Here is an 18,549-nt window from a genome sequence, read left to right as displayed (position 1 = left end):
CCAATTCAAAATGCAAGAATCACAAAATGATGTTACAGTAATTTTTTAAAGCATCTTCTGAAGAATTCATAGTAAGTCTCTCCAAGAGTTTGAGGCGGATGTACATTTCCGTCACCGGTTTTTCACCGCGTAACATAGATGTATGTGTAAAATTGTATTAAAATTGCAACAAATTATAGGTCTGAACCCATAATTTTAAAAATATAACGTGTTTAATACAAATGACTTTAAATGTTGAACTCAAATCATTTAAGTTTTGGATCCGATCCTGCTAGGAGTGAGCCATGTGATTTCACTTCGATTTTCACAGGAAGTGCATTTATATTCTGTGCTTTTCCTTGTCAGTTCTGCACAAGAAGAAATTACACGATTTTACATGATAAGCAGATATTCCAATATTTCTTATAAGTGAAGCAAGAAATGATGGAGAGCTGATATAAATAAGTCGAGAAAGTCGTCGATCGTTACTTTAAAATCATCGAAACTTGACTCAGAAAAGCTCAGAAAATTAGAAGTAAAGAACTAACTCCTAGGTGAAAATTTTAATACGATCTTTACATGATTTAACGTTTGCCACAAATATCAGCTCTCATTTGAATACAAATTAAAAGGTAACTCATTTTAGCAAAAAGACACCATGACTCATGTCGTGTTCACTGGCTACTGTTACTGCTACATTATTTTGGAATTTTTACAAGAATAGCTAGTCGGATTCTTTGTTTACTTTAGATTATGCTGTTAGGGTAGTTTGTAAATATGTGGAAGTCCCACGTCGATGGCTTTGTAAATATGTGGGAGTCCCACGTCGATGACCACAAGCCATTTAGTTGGCTTTGATCTTATTTTCGTATTTTATTTTGGAACAACTTTTTGTTATTTAAAATTTAAATTTTGAATCAACAGAAAAGTTGCGGCTATTCGTGAAAAGGGGCAACTCTTCAGAAAAGTCTCTTTTTCTTATCTATAAATACGGAAGACGTCCAGAAATAGCGAATTAAATCTGCACGTATGTTTCAGGCTTTGTTGTATCCTGATAGAGAATTGCTTGTAATCTCTAAAGTATATACATGCAATAACTCTTGAAAGATACCGATCTTTCACGCCTCAAAGTCTTTAATTCTCTGTTATTTACCTATTTTTTCTAACAATTTTCAAGAGTTATTTTTGCTATGGAGAAATTATTGGCTACTGTTGAGAATCCGAAAGACTTAATCAAATTGGATCGCTTTGATGGATCAAACTTCACTCGTTGGAAGGACAAGATGATCTTCTTACTCACTGCGCTGAAAATCTTTTATGTCATTGATCCATTGTTGGCTGCACTGCCAGAACCTACCCCGGAGGATACTGATGCGATCAAAGCAGAGAGGAAGAAACGAGAAGAAGATGAACTGCTTTGCCGAGATCATATTCTGAATACTTTGACTGATCGATTGTATGATTTGTACTCCAATCTAAAATCTAAAGGGAAATCTGGACGACGTTGTAGATTGCATGTGAAAACGAGAAACGATATATCGATACATTCTTATCTTTGTAGTATTTTGAATTTAAGATGGTAGATACAAAGCCTATAATGGATTAGATACACGAGTTACAAATCTTAGTTTTAAAACTAAGTGATCTTGAAGTCAAAATTCCCGATGCACTTCAAATAGGTGCGATTCTCTCGAAATTGCCTTCTTCCTGGAATAACTGCAGAAAGAAAATTCTGCATTCTACTGATAAATTAACTATAGAATAATTTCGAACTCATCTTCAAATTGAAAGTGAGACTCGTGCTCGTGATGAAACTGTTCATGCCTCTAGTTTTACAGTTAATACTGTTAGTCAGAATAAGTTGGGAAACGAAAATAAAAATCTGAAAGTTTCAAAGAAGTCTCTTAATAAAAAGAGAAACAATATGAATTGTTATCATTGTGGAAAGAAAGGCCATAAGATTCGAGACTGCATGTTTAAGAAAGCAGGAATAAATTTTCATTCAAGAGATGTTGAAAAATCTGGAAATTCAAGAAATTCAGAGAAGGTAAACATAGTAGAAAGTTCTTCACAAGGGCTGGTGGCTATGATTTCTGCTATACCAACTGGGATGGTTAAAGAGTTAAACATGGCTGCAACAACCACAAAGAATCAAGACTGGTGGTTGGATTCCGGTGCAACAATTCATGTCTATCACGACAAGAATATGTTCAAGACTTATTCAGAAGTTAAATATTCTGAAAAGGTGCTGATGGGCAACCATGTTACAGCTGAAGTTGCAGGAAAAGGAACAGTTGAAATCAACTTTACATCTGGACAGAAGTTGACTCTTCTGAACGTGTTCCATGTTCCTGAAATTATGAAGAACTTGATTTCTGCTAGTTTACTTTCTAAGAGAGGTTTCAAAATTATAATTGAGTCTGATCATGTAATTGTGTCTAAGAGTGGTCTGTTTTTAGGAAAAGGGTACCATTGTGATGGCATGTTAATGCAATAAATTATGCTTCTGCTTATACCGTTTTGTCTGATTCTAATTTATGGCATGCTAGATTAGGCCATTTAAATTTTAGTTCTTTAAATTATATATCCAAAAATGGTTATATCACTTGCAAAACTGAACATGGAAGAAAGTGTGAAATATGTTTACAAGCGAAAATGAATAAGAAACCATTTCGTAAAGTTGAAAGATTTACAGAATTATTACACTTAGTGCATTCTGACTTATGTGAATTAAATGGAGAATTAACTAGAGGAGGTAAAAGATACTTCATCACTTTTACAGATGATTTCTCTAGATTCACACATGTTTATCTACTTAGAACAAAAGATGAAGCATTTCAAAAGTTTAAGGAATATAAGTCAGTTGTGAAAAATCAAAAGAGTAGGAAAATAAAAATTATTCGAAGTGATAGAAGAGGAGAATACTTTCCTACTGAATTTAGTAATTTTTGTGAAGAGCATGGAATAATACATCAAATGAGTGCACCTTATACACCACAACAACATGGATTGGCGGAAAGAAAAAGTAGGACTTTAGTAGACATGGTTAATTCTATGTTATTAAATGCACATTTACCGAACAATCTGTGGGGTGAAGCACTACTTGCTACTTGTCATATATTAAATAAAGTGCCTTCAAAAAGTATTCATGTTTCATCTTATAAACTTTGGAATGGTAGAAAACCTAACATATATTATTTTAAAGTGTGGGGGTGTATATCATTTTATAGAGTTCATGATCACAAAAGAACAAAATTGGGACCTAGAGGAATAAAAAGTATTTTTATTGGACATGCACAAAATTCGAAAGCATATAAATTGCTTGATCTAGAATCTAATGTTGTTGTAGAATCTATTCATGTTGAATTTTTAGAAAATAGATTCATTAATGATATTGTTGATGAGCATTTAATTGCACAATATCAAAGTAGTCATGATACACAAAAGATGTCACATTCTGAAATATTTTTAAATAAAAGGAAAAGTGATAATATTCAATTAAAGCCTAGAAGAAGCCAAAGAGTTAGAAGAGAAAAAACTCTTGATCCGGATTTTATATCTTCGGAATCTATAGTTTTTCTAGTGGAGGGAGATAGAACTAAAGTTTGTAATTAGATACCTATTTTGTTTAGTATAGAAGAAGATCCTAGAATATACAAAGAAGCCATGTCTTTAAGAGATGTTGGTTTTTTTTTTTTGGAAAGAGGCGATCAATGATGAAATGGACTCAATAATGTCCAACAACACTTGGATTTTAGTTGATTTGCTTGCTGGATCTAAACCTATAGGTTGTAAATGGGTATTCAGGAGAAAATATAATGCAGACGGTTCTATACAAACCTTCAAAGCAAGACTAGTTGCAAAAGGCTTCACGCAAAAAGAAGGCGTTGACTACTTTGAAGCATATGCTCCAGTTGCAAGAATAACATCTAATATAGTACTTTTGTCATTGGCATTTATATATGATCTATATGTATATAAAATGGATGTTAAAACTGCTTTCTTAAATAAAAATTTAAGTGAAGAAATATATATGAAACAACCTGAAGGATTTGTTCTTCCTAGTAATGAACATAAAGTTTGTAAGCTTATAAAGTCTCTCTATGGCTTGAAACAAGCACCAAAGCAGTGGCATAAAAAGTTTGATAGCATAATATTATCAAATGGTTTTGTACATAATCAGGCAGGCAAATGTATTTACTCTAAGTTTACAGTAGATTATGGAGTTGTTATTTGTCTTTATGTCGACGAAATGTTAATTTTTGGTACGAACATGCTTGGAATTTCTGAAACTAAGAAGTATCTAATTTCAGTCTTTAGAATGAAAGATTTCAATGAAGTAGATACTATCTTAAGTATCAAGGTTCAAAAAAAGTGATAAGAGAGTGACTTTATCACAAACTCATTACATTGATAAGATTCTTACCAAGTTCAGTCATCTGGGCATAGTGGAGTATAAAACTCCATATGATTCAAGTATCAAACTAACTGAAAATACTGGAAAAACAGTGGCTCAATTAGAGTATGCAAGTGCAATTAGCAGTTTGATGTATGTTATGCACTGCACTAGGCCTGATATAGCATTTTTCGTTTGTAAACTTTCAAAGTTTACAATCAATCCAAGTAATACTCACCGGAAAGCTATAATTAGAATACTTGGATATTTAAAGAGAACAAAACAATTGGGCATTTGTTATAATGGTTTTCCTACCGTATTAGAAGGATATTCTGATGTGAGTTGGGTTACAAATATACATGATAATAAGGCTACTTCAGGTTGGATATTTACCTTGGGGAGTGGTGACATTAGTTGGGCATCCAAGAAACAAACTTGCATTTCTCATTCTACTATGGAATCCGAATTTATTGTATTAGCAGTTGTTGGAAAAGAAGCGGAATGACTAAGAAATATGTTACTAGATATAAAGTTGTGGCCACAACCTATGCCAGCCATTTCAATATTTTGTGATAGTGAGACTACTATGTGTGTAGCTCACAATAAAATATATAATGGAAAATCAAGATATATAAGCTTAAGGCATACTTATTGTAATAATCCGATCGGTCGTTTTGAGCATTTGCACTATGCTCGATAGTTTGAGGACATAAGTAGCTCCGTATGATGTATTATGACTTGTGTATATCGTCGGTTTCGATTTTCGGTTGATTCAGAATTAGTTTAGAAGAATGACACTCAACTAGGAAGTTTTAAGTTGGAAGAGTTGACTAAGTTTGACTTTTGTGAATATGATCCCGGAATAAAGTTCTAAGGGCCCTGTTAGGTTCGGATGGTAATTTTAGACTTGGGCGTATGCCCGGGTTTACATTTGAATACTTCTAGAAGGATTCGACACTAATTGGCGAAAGTTGGAGATTTGAAAGTTTGGAAAGTTTATAAGTTTGACAGAGAGTTGACTTTAATGATATCAGATTTGAATTGTGAATAAAGGGAATGGAATAGCTTCATTATGTTATTCGGGACTTGTGTGCAATATTTGAGTTTATTCCGAGTTGATTTGATATGTTTTGGCACAAGTTTTGAAAGTTAAAAAGTTCAAAGTTTATTAAGTTCAATTTGAGGTGCGATCTTGTTATGTGTGATTTGAGGCCTCGGGTAGGTCCATGTTATGTTATGGGACTTGTTGGTATATTTAGATGGAGTTCCGAGGGGCTCGGATGAGTTTCGGGGTGGTTTCGGACCATTTCTAGGCCATTTTTAGTTGCTGATTTTTGGCTACAGGGGTGTACATCGTGATAACGTGAATTTAGTTGCAATAGCGAAGAGAAAAATAGGAAAAATGGAGTTGTGAATCGCGATCGCGGAAGCCTTCACATGATCGCATAGAAGAAAATCTCTGCTGCACTGACCCAACTGTGGAAGCTTATAACGAGAATTTATGCCTGGAGGGCGCTCTGTTCATTTGGTTGTGGACTGTGGAAGTTGTTCTAATTATGATGGCTATTCTTGTGTGTTATGGGAAAAAGGGTTATTATGGATCCTTGAAAGGTTATTAGCCTAGTACAGTGAGATCAAAATCGGCTTGAGGTATGTGGATAGATTTAAATATGAATACGGGCTCTATACCAGGCCGAATGTGTTCATTTCAGCATAAAAGCTCTCTATGGTAGAGTATTCGGACGTTGGATGTCGTTTTGTTGTCGGTTATTTCATGTAATACTATATTGTGCCGTGTGAGTTGCGAAATGGCTTGATAATTTTCTTATGTGATGAGATTTCGCGTAGCGATGGTGTTATGTGAGCAGGATGGCTCTCGAGATTCATATCATATATCACACCTTAGTTGTACTTGAGTTTTGTAGCGTATGGCGCTGTCGGTCCTTCCAGGGATGATATTATGCACTGAGCATGCTTGTGTCCGATATTCGGATATTTTGTAATAATGAGCATTTTAGCTCAGTAAGTATTTTCTTATAGATTCTTTGCAATCTATAAGGAATTTGGAGATAATCTAAAAATAAAAGTTGTAGCCTTTTGTGTCTAATTTTTAGAAATTAAACCATTTGTCATTTGGAGTTTTGTACATAAAGTTATGGATAATACACTACATGCTATCTGAGAAGCGTTGGGAAGGGTTAAATGGAAGTTTATTCATCGCGATCGCGAGGAAATGACCGCGATCGCATAAGGTAAAAATTGTCCTGCAAAAGTTTGTAATCGAGATCGCGAGGTTTGTGACCGCGATCGCTAAGGATATCCCTGAAACAGTGTATAAAGTACTCTATTTCGAAGGTTTCAGACATATTTGTATATTTGAAGGCTTGAAGCTATGGAGCTCGGATTTAGATGAATTTTGAAGCGATTTTCACCATATGGATTGGGGTAAGTGTTATCCACTTATTTTTTTATTATATTTTATGAATCTATCTTCATTTTTGACATTTGATTGAGGATTCCAAGAGAGAAATTAGGGGATTTTGTCTAAAGTTTCATAGAGTGAATTTTCGAGTTTTGAACATCGATGCAGAGTCGGATTTTGGATGAAACTAGTATGGTTGGACTCGTAATTGAATGGGTTGACTTTTGGGTTGATTTTGGGCTTTTGGTTAAAGATTTGACCTTTATCGATTGTGTTTGTTCCTTTGGTATTATTTGATGTATTTGAGTTACTTGTGGCTAGTTTAGAGCCGTTCGGAGGACGGTACGCGCAAGATGACATTTTTGGAGTATCGTTTGGATTGCTCAGTATTGGATTTGACTTGTTTGAGGTAAGTAACACTTCTAAACTTAGAGCTGAGGGTATGGATCTTAATTATACATGTTATGTGATTTGTTTGGAGGTGACGCATATGCTAGGTGACGGGCGTGTTGGCGTGCACCGTAGAAATTGAGACATTCAATTCCGTAGAGCTGTATAGTCAATTAACTTGTATTTTTTCATGTATTTTTATGTGTTAGAGAAACTGAGTTGTGACTCTTGTTAGAAATCATGCTTAGGCAAATGTTGGTATTATTGGGACCCACTGAGGTCATTTCTGTTGTCGAACTATATGTTTAAATTGTAATTTCGTACTTTGTCATATACATTCATTGCATATCATATCTCAGTCTCTCCTGTTATTTTTTGATACATTATATCATCATTTTGGGCTAGTTTCATGACATTGTGAGCCCGAGAGACTGGAGAGATTGATGACTGAGTGAGGCCGAGGGCCTGATTGTAAGGTTATTCATACTATAGTACGTGAGTTGCCCGTGCAACACGTGAGTTATCCGTGCGAATCCAGATATTGATACTATGACACGTGAGTTGTCCATGCAGCAAGTGAGTTGTCCGTGCGAATCCAGATATTGATACTATGACACGTGAGTTGTCCATGCAGCAAGTGAGTTATCCGTGCGGATCCAGATATTGATACTATGGCACGTGAGTTGTTCGTGCAGCACATAAGTTGTCCGTGCAGATTCATGCCATTATTGGCTCATTATAGCGCTTGGGCTGAAGGAACCCTACAGAGTCTGCCCATGCACAATGAGCGCATGTACCTATTGAGTGCGAGTGCGAGTGCCGAGTGATTGGGAGGACTGAGTGACTGGGAGGACCGAGTGGATTGATACTCAGAGAGTATGCATATGGTTATTCACTATGTTGTACTGCATTCGACATGCACACTTGACATACATGCATAGAGATGTATTTTTTCTCATGTTGTACGGTATCACGTCATTCATGACTTCTCATACATATTGACATATAGGCATAGATATGTACTTTTCCTCATGCCATCTGATAATGAAATATTTACCTGTTGAAAAGTTTTGGAAAGAAAATCACGATTTTACAAACTTACTCATATTTTTGTGCTTTCGGTAAGAGATTTGGGCTTTCACTGTTATACTTGCAAAGCATGCCTATTTTTTGAAACTGTGAACAAGTTGAATATTATATCTTTGAGTTATTTCTTGTATCACTTTTATTATATTGTTATGAGCTGTTGTTGGCTATTGGTGTTGGACTTTGTCCCTTGTCCCAGCTCGTCACTACTTTCAAACTAATGTTAGGTTTGTTACTTATTGAGTGCATGGGGTCGGTTGTACTCATACTACACTTCTGCACCTTGCGTGCAGATGTTAGATGCTGATGTAGCTGCGTACGGCGGGATCTGGATCTAAAGATATACCTGCGTTCCAGTCATAGCTGCCTCTTGATCTTGGTAGCTTTATTATTTCAGATCCCTTCATGTATATTTCAGCTAGATGGTGTATTTTATTTTAAACCGGCTTTGTAAACTCTATATCGTAGAAGCTCATGATTTGTACTACCAGTCCTTGGGAAAATCTTGTATAAAAGTAGTTGTTTTATCATTTCTTTTCTTAATAAATCTCATTAAATTTGATAGTTGTTAATTGGCTTACCTGACGGGTTGGGTCAGGTGCCATCACAACTAGTTGGATTTTGGATTGTGACAAGTTAAGTCACTCACTATGACCTGGTCCCGAATATAATCAAACTCCAACGCTCTCCTAGCACATGAACACCCCCTCAAAGAAGTAACCGGTTGAATTATTTTTCTTGTACATCACATCCACAAGAAGCATAAACTCTAAGTCTTTCCAAAACCTGGACATGAACCGATAAGGCGAAATATAACACATATTTGACAAGTTCTTTGCTAGAATTACCCCTGATGTTTTCTTTTTCTTAGTCATAATAACCCACCAATGCACCGATAAATAGAAACCTCACAAGCAGACAATCATGCGCTCCAATCATAGATGGTGGGCTTTCCCCACTTAGCTTTAAGCTACAATTACATCAACCTAGAACCCACAAAGATTCCTCCTTCTCAATTACCATGATCTCGCACCTTTAACCTGCCAAATTTCTCGAAATCTTTTGTTAAGCTTCTCATGAACATTTTGAATCATCAGTCACAATCGCATATCTGACCTCTTACCGGGTAGCAAGTAGAATTCTTCGTAGAAGCTTCATCAACATCTCACAACCCCAAACTGCTCACAGGAGATAACCCACCTATGGAATCCCATGCCGACATCTTCCAACGGCGCTGCACTGGGTACAACTACTACGGAATCGGTAAACCCTCCTGAGCCCACGCCCGTCCACCGGCTGTACAAGTCCATTCATTCCCCGTTGACATCAACTGAAAGTCTAACAACACATTCCAAACTCGAAGTCACGTTGCATCCAAAAATGGTAATCAAGTTCTCATACCCCTCTTCATTTCAAGCCAACTCCTCTTTTCCATACTCAATCTTCCTCAGTGCAGTAGCTCCCATCTCAAATAAAATCCATAGACCTAGTCGCTTCCCACCACGATTCCCAAATTGCTCGAAACTTTTCTCAAGACATATGGCTATCCTACCATAGAATCCATATGCTACTCTGTCACTCCCACTTCGGATAAACCATCTCCTTTAAGAAACTCCCCGACCTCTGCTTTTCATACTTGTCATGCTAGCAATTCAACCACCGCGAGATACCTCCCACCATGTCCTTCCTCATCCTTCGCTACCCAAAGGTTGCATCAAATCAAAATCAATCTCTGTAGCACCTGGACTAATAAATTGCTACTAACTCTAAGCCTCCTCTAAGATCATCTCTCTCAAGCCATCAGCATTCGAAACACCAATTTGATTCTGAAACCACTACACACCGCCATCTCTGACAACCGCTTCTTAGACACTATTTCACCACACCCTACCCCTAAGGCAAATCAAAGAAGACCATAACACTGGCGAACCTTAATGCGTTCAAATAAGGACGACGACACCGCATCACAATGAAAATTCCACCTCGCTCGAAAATCTCAGGTCTCGTTACTCCATCAACCAAAGCCTGAACATCCATAGTCTGATTGCCTTTCCTCTGCTGGAATTAAATATTAAACCTCTAAATCATACACTGATAAATCCTCCTTTCAAGTCATTCACTGCCTCGACACATAAACAAGCACCCTATCATTACACCAACATCGTGCAATAACAATGCATGAGCATCATAACAATCTGTGCATAGCCTCAAAACCATCGAAAATATAGATACTGAGCTGAAACGACAGAACATCCTTCTACAAGGAGACGATAATAGCCTGCCCGAATACGCAGGGAAAAACATCTGATACCACATCTGTAGTACCACTACAATTCCTCGATGCCCAAGGGATAACAAGAGCTTCACGTCACATAAGATTAAGTAGGAAGGAAATAAAAGCATAAGCCTTAAAAGAATCAAATCGCATGATGAGGAATCAAGAAGGGAAGTGCTCCTAACAACCCTATAGCCTCTCGAAGATAAGTACAGACGTCTCTGTACCGATCCGCAAGACTCTACTAGACTTGCTCATGACTCGTGAGACCCAAGTGAACCTAACACTCTGATACCAAGCTGTCACGACCCGAAATCCACTAAAGGCCGTGATGGCGCCTAACACTGCCGTTAGGCAAGCCAACAGTGATTGATCAACTAGTTTACTCATTTTATTACTTTGAAATCATAATTTCCATTAATTAAATAGTATAAAATAGAATTTATAGGAAAAAATGATAATATTTACATGAACTACAATAATGAATAACCAGTAGGAGCCCCCAAAACTCGGTGTCACAAGTGCATAGGCATCAACTAGGAAATATAATAAAATACAACATTTGTGTGGAATACAAATTATATAGGAGAATATAAATACTCTGATGGAGACTCTGCAGGCTGCGGATCGTATCATGAAATACAACGTATGGTAAAGTCCTCGCAATAGCCACGCCTTTGCACCCAAAAGACCCCCAGACATATATGTACTTGCACAATAAGTGCAGCAAGTGCAGCATAAGTACGTAAATCAATGCGTACCCAGTAAGTATCTAGCCTAACCCCGGAGAGGTAGTGATGAGGGGTCGACATCGATACTTACTAGTGATCCAATAAATCATGTACAGTAAGAAGTAAACAGATGTGAGGCAGAATAAATAAATGAAATAACAAGTATAAATACGTGGTACAATCCTCCTCTCAACAATAAACTCAAGCTCTCAGCTAGTAGTTACATCCTCAATCGGAGTATATATATAATGGACCTTACTAGATAGGTCGTCATAGTTCAAATCAGGAAAACTCACAGATACACTGGCTTCTTGTCAAATATTACGCACGATTTCATAAGAGCATTTTAGAGAAATGTCGAGGCGTAAGGCTAGATCCCATCATACGGTGTGCACTGCCGAGGGTCGAACGACATGAACCATAGATACATCTATTATATTGCCTAGTCTAACAGCCCGCTCCCATGAGAGTGTGATACATAATCCTGCCGAGGCGAACGGTCTGATCCCATCATAATGTGCGCACTGCCGAGGGTCGAAGGACACGAACCATAGATATATTTATTACACTGTTGGGGCGAACGGCCCATTCCCATTAGAATAAGAAGGTTTAACGGGTCATTGACCCCACTCACGAATAGACGTGTGAGTTATAAATTTTAAGGAAAACCTTTCGATGAAAACGCATAATGTAGGAGAAATTCGCAAGAGGAGTACAATTAATCTGCGACTAATCATGAAGCTCATCAATTCTCTACAATAGCAAGTCTATCACTCTATGCAGGTCTAGTCTCAAGTTGTAACGTAAAATAAAGGAATTTAATAGGCAACTGACAACCCAAATAGCACAGTTATAGCATGACGGGAACCTAAGTCTACCCGGACATAATATGAATCTAGCTACGTACGGACCCTCATCACCTCGTGCGTATGTAGCCCCCGCAACAAGTAGCACATAACAAATACATAACCTAGGGGTAGTTTCCCCCTTTACAGAGTTAGACAAGAGACTTACCTCAAACGCCACTCAAACGCACATAACTCACTCTGCTCCAACGCCACTCAAACACCTCAAACCGATGCATGTCTCTCCAAAACTAGTCAAACAATGTGCAAATTCATAAATATATACTCTATTACACATAATTAATCAATTTATAACAATTCCCAACTCCGCTCGAAAAGTCAATAAAGTCAACCCTTAGGCTCACGTGCCCGGATTCCAAAAAATTTCGAAGATAATCATTACACATAATATTATGAACTCAAATATATAATTTATTCCCAATTCCATTTCCAACATCGTGGTCAAAATCCAAAAATTCTAAATTTCTAGGTTTCTTCAAAAATCTCACAATTACTACAATGTTTCATGTTTAAATCCATATAGAATCCATGGAATTAACTTACAACAAGTAGGAAATTTCTTACCTTGTGTTGCATGATGAAAACCTCCTCAAAATAGCTCCCCAAATTCGGCCATCCAAGAGGAAAATAAGAGAAATGAGAGCTAAGTCTCGATTTTAAAGAACCCTTCTGCCCAGCCGAAATCTCGCACATGCTGCGTCGCTTTTGCGACAACTCCTCTGCTTCTGTGGAAAATCACCCAACATGAAGCCTCGCACTTGCAGAAACATTCCCCGCTTCTGCGGCATCGCAGGTGCGAGCTTCTTCCGCTCCTGCACCTTCACCCACTTCTGTGCCTTGCATTTCGCTTCTGTGCTTGCGTAGATGCGGCCAAAGCTCTGCACCTACGGCCCTTCCCTTGGCCGGCTTTCTCCGCTTATGCGACAAACTCCACGGTGCCTGTGTGTCTGCACCTGCGACCAAACCACCGCATGTGTGATGACACCAGATTTTAACAGCTTCCAGCATTTCCTTAAATCCAAATTTCAATCCAATTTCAATCTGTTTCAAAACCGAGGCCCCCGGGACCCTACCCAAACGTACCAAACAGTTCCATAACACAACGCGGACCTTCTCGAGCCCTCAAATCACACAAAACAACATCAAAATTATGAATCGACGACCAAAACCTTTCTTTAAACTTTCAAACTTTTAAAATTCGATGAACGCGTTTGAACCATATCAAAACATTCTGGAATTATGCCAAACTTTGCGTACAAGTAACAAATCACGATACAAACCTATTATAAGGCTTGTAACCCCAAACGGACATCGATAACACCAAATTCCACTTCAAATCAAACTTAAGAAATTCTTAAACTTTTAAAATGTTAACTTTTCATAATAAGCACTGAAATGCTCCCGGGTGATCCGATACTCAACTCGAACATACGCCCAAGTCCGAAATTATCATAATAACCTATTGGAACCTTCAAATACTAATTCCGAGGTTGTTTACTCAAAAGTCAAACCTTAGTCAATTCTTCCAACTTAAAGCTTCTGAAATTAGAATTTTCTTTGCAAATCAACTCCGAACTTCCCGAAATTCAATTTCGACCACACGTACAAGTCATAATACCTATAGTGAATCTACACAAGACCTCAAACCGCTGAACGACTTGCTAGATCTCAAAATAACCAATCGGGTCGTTACAACACCGGTGCATGACAGGCAATATCCTCGACATGTTCGGGAGACAACTCCCGATGATGTTGAGGAGGAACATGTTGTTGATGCGGTAAGGTTCCTACAAGAACAACAGGCGATCCTTCTAGGCCACCTCACACAACATGATAAGGTTATGACGGAGTTGAAGCAGGCACTGTCGGGGGGTTTGAATAATGCGGATATATGAGATCTGGTTCCTCCTGATGCTAATCAAACAACACAGAGGGTCGACAACAACACCCCGAGGGACGAAGTTGGCTCCGATGAGGCTATGGGGATAGGATCCGAGTCCAATAATGAAAATGAGCCCTCTATGAATGAACTATTACGGTTTATAAGGGAAGTGAATGCTCGCTCGGTCCAAATCTCGGGCGCACCACCGGTGCTAAAAGGTTCAGACTCAAAGAAGTATACTCAATTTCCATACAAGCCAAGTGCGGCACTAGAATTAATCCTGAAGCGATTTAAAATGCCTGATGTGCCAAAGTATGACGGAACTTCAGACCCTCGGGAGCATATTACCACCTATACAATGGTGTTGAAGGGAAATGATTTAGCTCCTCATGAAATTGAATCTGTTTTTCTGAAGATATTTTGAGAGACTCTCACGAGGGGAGCCTTGACATGGTATTCACTGTTACCCGAGCATTCCATAGACTCCTTTGAGATGCTCGTGGACTCTTTCATCAAGGCTCATGCCGGGGCCAGAAAAGTCGAAAGGCCGACATATTCAGGATTGCGCAAGGAGAGTCCGAGTTGCTACGAGAGTTCGTAACCCGATTCCAGAAGGAGAAAATATTGCTCCCGGTTGTCCCGAATGAATGGGAGGCTAAAGCATTCACCAAGGGACTAAATTCGAGAAGTTCAGACGCTTCCCTGAAATTGAAGGAAAGCCTGCTTGAGTTTCAAGCAACGACTTGGACGAATGTCCATAACCGATACAAATCAAAGATAAGGATCGAAGATGATCAGGTTGTCTTTCCATCGTCAACAAAAGGACGGGAGAAGAACAGAGAAAATGCAAAAGATGATTTTGACACGAACATACGGTCTTCGAGGGTCCGGTTTTTGCCCTAGAATGGATCAAAGGTCATGGCAGAGGCTTCCGGTTAGCGAACAGGTTTGCCGTCGACAGAAGGACTGATCGCGGTCAGAATAATAGATCATTGTAAGATAAATAAGCGTCAGGGGCGTGGGATCCTTCCTGCCCCAAGCTGTCAGAATACAATTTCAACGTCAGTGTAGTTTAGTTGGTGTCAGCCATAAGAAACATCAAAGAAGCACGGTTCCCGAAACCAATGAGATTTGATCCCAGCCATTGGGATCCCAATTTGTGGTGTGAATACCACGAGACGAATGGCCACCGGACAGGGGACAAGGGACTGTCGACACCTCCGAAAAGAAGTGGCAACACTGTTGAAGAATGGTCATCTCAGAGAATTCTTGAGTGACCGAGCTAAGACAAATTATGGTCATAACCGGAACAACGCGGTTCCCTCAAAAGCAGTAGAAGATCCCCCACGCCAAATGATCAACATAATCTTCTGGGGGAACGAAATCAACGGGGTCACCTTTTCGGCAGCAAAAAAGACAATGGTACTAATAACCCATAGCAAAAGGCTCCAGGAAGTCGCTGAAGACGATATTACTTTAACGGAGGATGACGTAGACGGATTGCTACTGCCACACAATGACGCACTAGTAATTTCTTTAAATGTGATAGATTTTAAGATTAAACGTGTTTTAGTAGATCCAGGAAGTTCGGCCAATATCATACAATGGAGAGTATTAGAGCAAGATAAACTCACCGGAAGCATCATTCCGACCACAAAACTCCTCGTTGGATTCAACCTCACGAGCGGGTCAACCCGAGGAGAGATTTTGTTACCCACAAACGTCGAAAGAGTAATAAAAATAACTCTTTTCGAAGTGGTAGATGGCGATATAGGATATAACATTATTCTAGGAAGGCCATGGTTGCACAAAATGAAAGTTGTACCATAAACATATCATCAAGTTTCCAACACCTGAAAGAGTTAAACAGATAACGGGTGACCAACCGGTGACAAGGAAGATGAATGGAATTTCGATCTCCAGTGGCAAAGGAAAGGAACATGCAACATAGCAATTACAGGAACCGACGCCGGCTCCCGAATTAGATAAAGTTAGCCCGGAGGCAGAAACGTTAGAATTTTATCAGGTGCCGAGGTATTTCCAGATTTTAGACGAGACGGATGCAATGAAATCCATAGCGGAAGAGCTTGAGCAAGTTGTGTTGTTCGAAAAGTTCTTAGAAAAAGAAATTCCACTTGGGGACAGGACTACATCCCGAGCTCAGGTATGGCTTTATAAAATTTCTTAAATCTGATGCCGATTATTTTGCATGATCGCATGTGGATATGATAGGTATCCCGATGGAGGTAGCCATACACAAGTTAAGTTTGGATCCCAACGTACCTCCTGTAAGACAAAAGAAATGCCATATTGCCGAATCCAGGAATAAATTCGTCAAGGAAGAGGTAACTCGCTTACTTAATATCGGTTCGATCATAGAGGCAAAGTATCTAGACTGGCTAGCTAATGTAGTAGTAGTTCCTGAGAAGAACAATAAATTTCACATGTGTGTAGATTATAAAGATTTGAATAAGGCATGCCCGAAAGACTCGTTCCCACTGCCAAACATAGATCAAATGATTGATGCTACGGCCGGGCACGAGTTAATGAGTTTTCTCGATGCTTATTCCGGATACCATCAAATAAAGATGAACCCGGAGGATCAGGAAAAGACTTCGTTTATAACGAATTTCGAAATATATTGCTATAATGTGATGCCCTTTGGGTTGAAAAATGCCAGAGCCACTTGTTAACGGCTCTTGAATAAGATGTTTGAAAAACAAATAGGAAAAACTTTTGAAATTTATCTAGACGATATGCTCGTTAAGTCTTTAAATACGGGTGATCACCTTAAACATCTGCAAGAAACTTTTGACATCCTAAGGAAGCATACTACGAAACTTAACCCCGAGAAATGCACAATCGGGGTAAGCTCTGGTAAGTTTATGGGATTTCTGGTATCGCAAAGGGGAATTGAGGTAAACCCCGATAAGATCAAGGCCATCGAAGATATTCCGGACCAACTATCAAGTGTGAAGGAATTCCAAAGGCTCACGAGGAGATTGGTAGCTTTGAGCAAGTTCATTTCCCGGTCATTAGAAAAATGTCACTATTTCTTTGCACTACACAAAAAGAAAAATAATTTCGAATGGACCCCGGAGTGCCAGTAGGCGTTGAGAGATTTTAAAAAGTACTTGCCAAGCCCTCCGTTGCTTTCGAAACCAAAAGAAGGTGAAACACTGTTAGTCTACCTCGCGGTCTCGAAAGTCGCAGTAAGTGCAGTTTTAGTCCGTGAGGTTGAAGGTACGCAATCTCCTATTTATTACTTTAGTAAAAATTTAATGGGAGCAAAAACTCGCTACCCCCATTTGGAGAAACTGACCTTAGCTCTCGTAGTCACGTCTCGGAAGTTGAGGCCCTACTTCCAATGTCACCCGATAACCGTGGTGACCACTTTTCCCTTGCGGAACATCCTTCACAAACCCTAGATCTTGGGTAGATTGGCCAAATGGGCCGTCGAAATGAGTGAGTTAGACATAGAATATAAACCAAGGACTGCAATTAAGTCACAAGTCTTGGCTGATTTTAGCCTGGGATTACTGTCTCTGGCAACCAAAGAGGCAGTAATGGTGTCAGAATCGATATTGGGGGTTTGGACCTTATTTATGGATGGAGCTTCTAACGTAAAAGGGTCCGGGCTTGGTATAGTATTAATCACGCCTTTGGGGGAAACCCTAAGGTAAGCCATTATAATGGTCCCTTTAACTAACAATAAAGTAGAGTATGAGGCTTTGATTGCAGGGGGTCGAATTGTCTCGGGGACTTGATTCTGAGTCATCGAAATCAAATGCGACTCACAGTTGGTGGTAAATCAGGTTTACGGGATTTTCGAAACCAAAGAGAAGCGCATGCAACCATATGTGGTAAAGATCCAGGCTTTGTTGGCGCGATTTTGGGAGTGGTAAATTACTCATATCCCAAGGGAAGATAAAGTAGAAGCGGACACATTGGATAACCTTGGATCATTGACAGAAATAAAGGGATCAGAGTCCGAAAAGGTAGTACAACTGATGATCTCGGTCCTGGATACAGATAGCTACTATGAGGTAAATGCAACTAATTTGGTCTAGGAATGAAGGAATAAAATCATCGATTATCTCGAGCACAGGAAGTTGCCCGAAGACTCCAAAGCGTCCCGGGCGTTGCGCGCCAAAGTAGTTTGATATAGCTTCAAGATAGGCCAACTATATAGAAAATCTTTCCAAGGCCTGCTGGCCCGATACTTGGGGGGCATCCGAAGCTAACTATGTTATGCGATAAGTCCATGAAAGGATATGCGGAAATCATTCGGGCAGATTCCTTAGTGCTGAAATTGGTAAGGGCAGGATATTATTGGCCCCGCATGGAACAATATGCCAAAGACTTTGTACGAAAGTGTGATAAGTGCCAACGCTACGCACCACTGGTACATCAACTGGCAGAACCGTTGCATTCTGTTTTGTCCCCGTGGCCGTTCATGAAATGGGGGATGGACATCGTCAGGCCATTGACGACGGTCCCTGAAAAGGTAAGATTTATTTTG

This window comes from Nicotiana tabacum, chromosome 4, assembly GCF_000715075.1.
Source record: "Nicotiana tabacum cultivar K326 chromosome 4, ASM71507v2, whole genome shotgun sequence".
NCBI lineage: Eukaryota > Viridiplantae > Streptophyta > Magnoliopsida > Solanales > Solanaceae > Nicotiana > Nicotiana tabacum.
Note: the sequence above shows the minus strand (reverse complement) of the source record.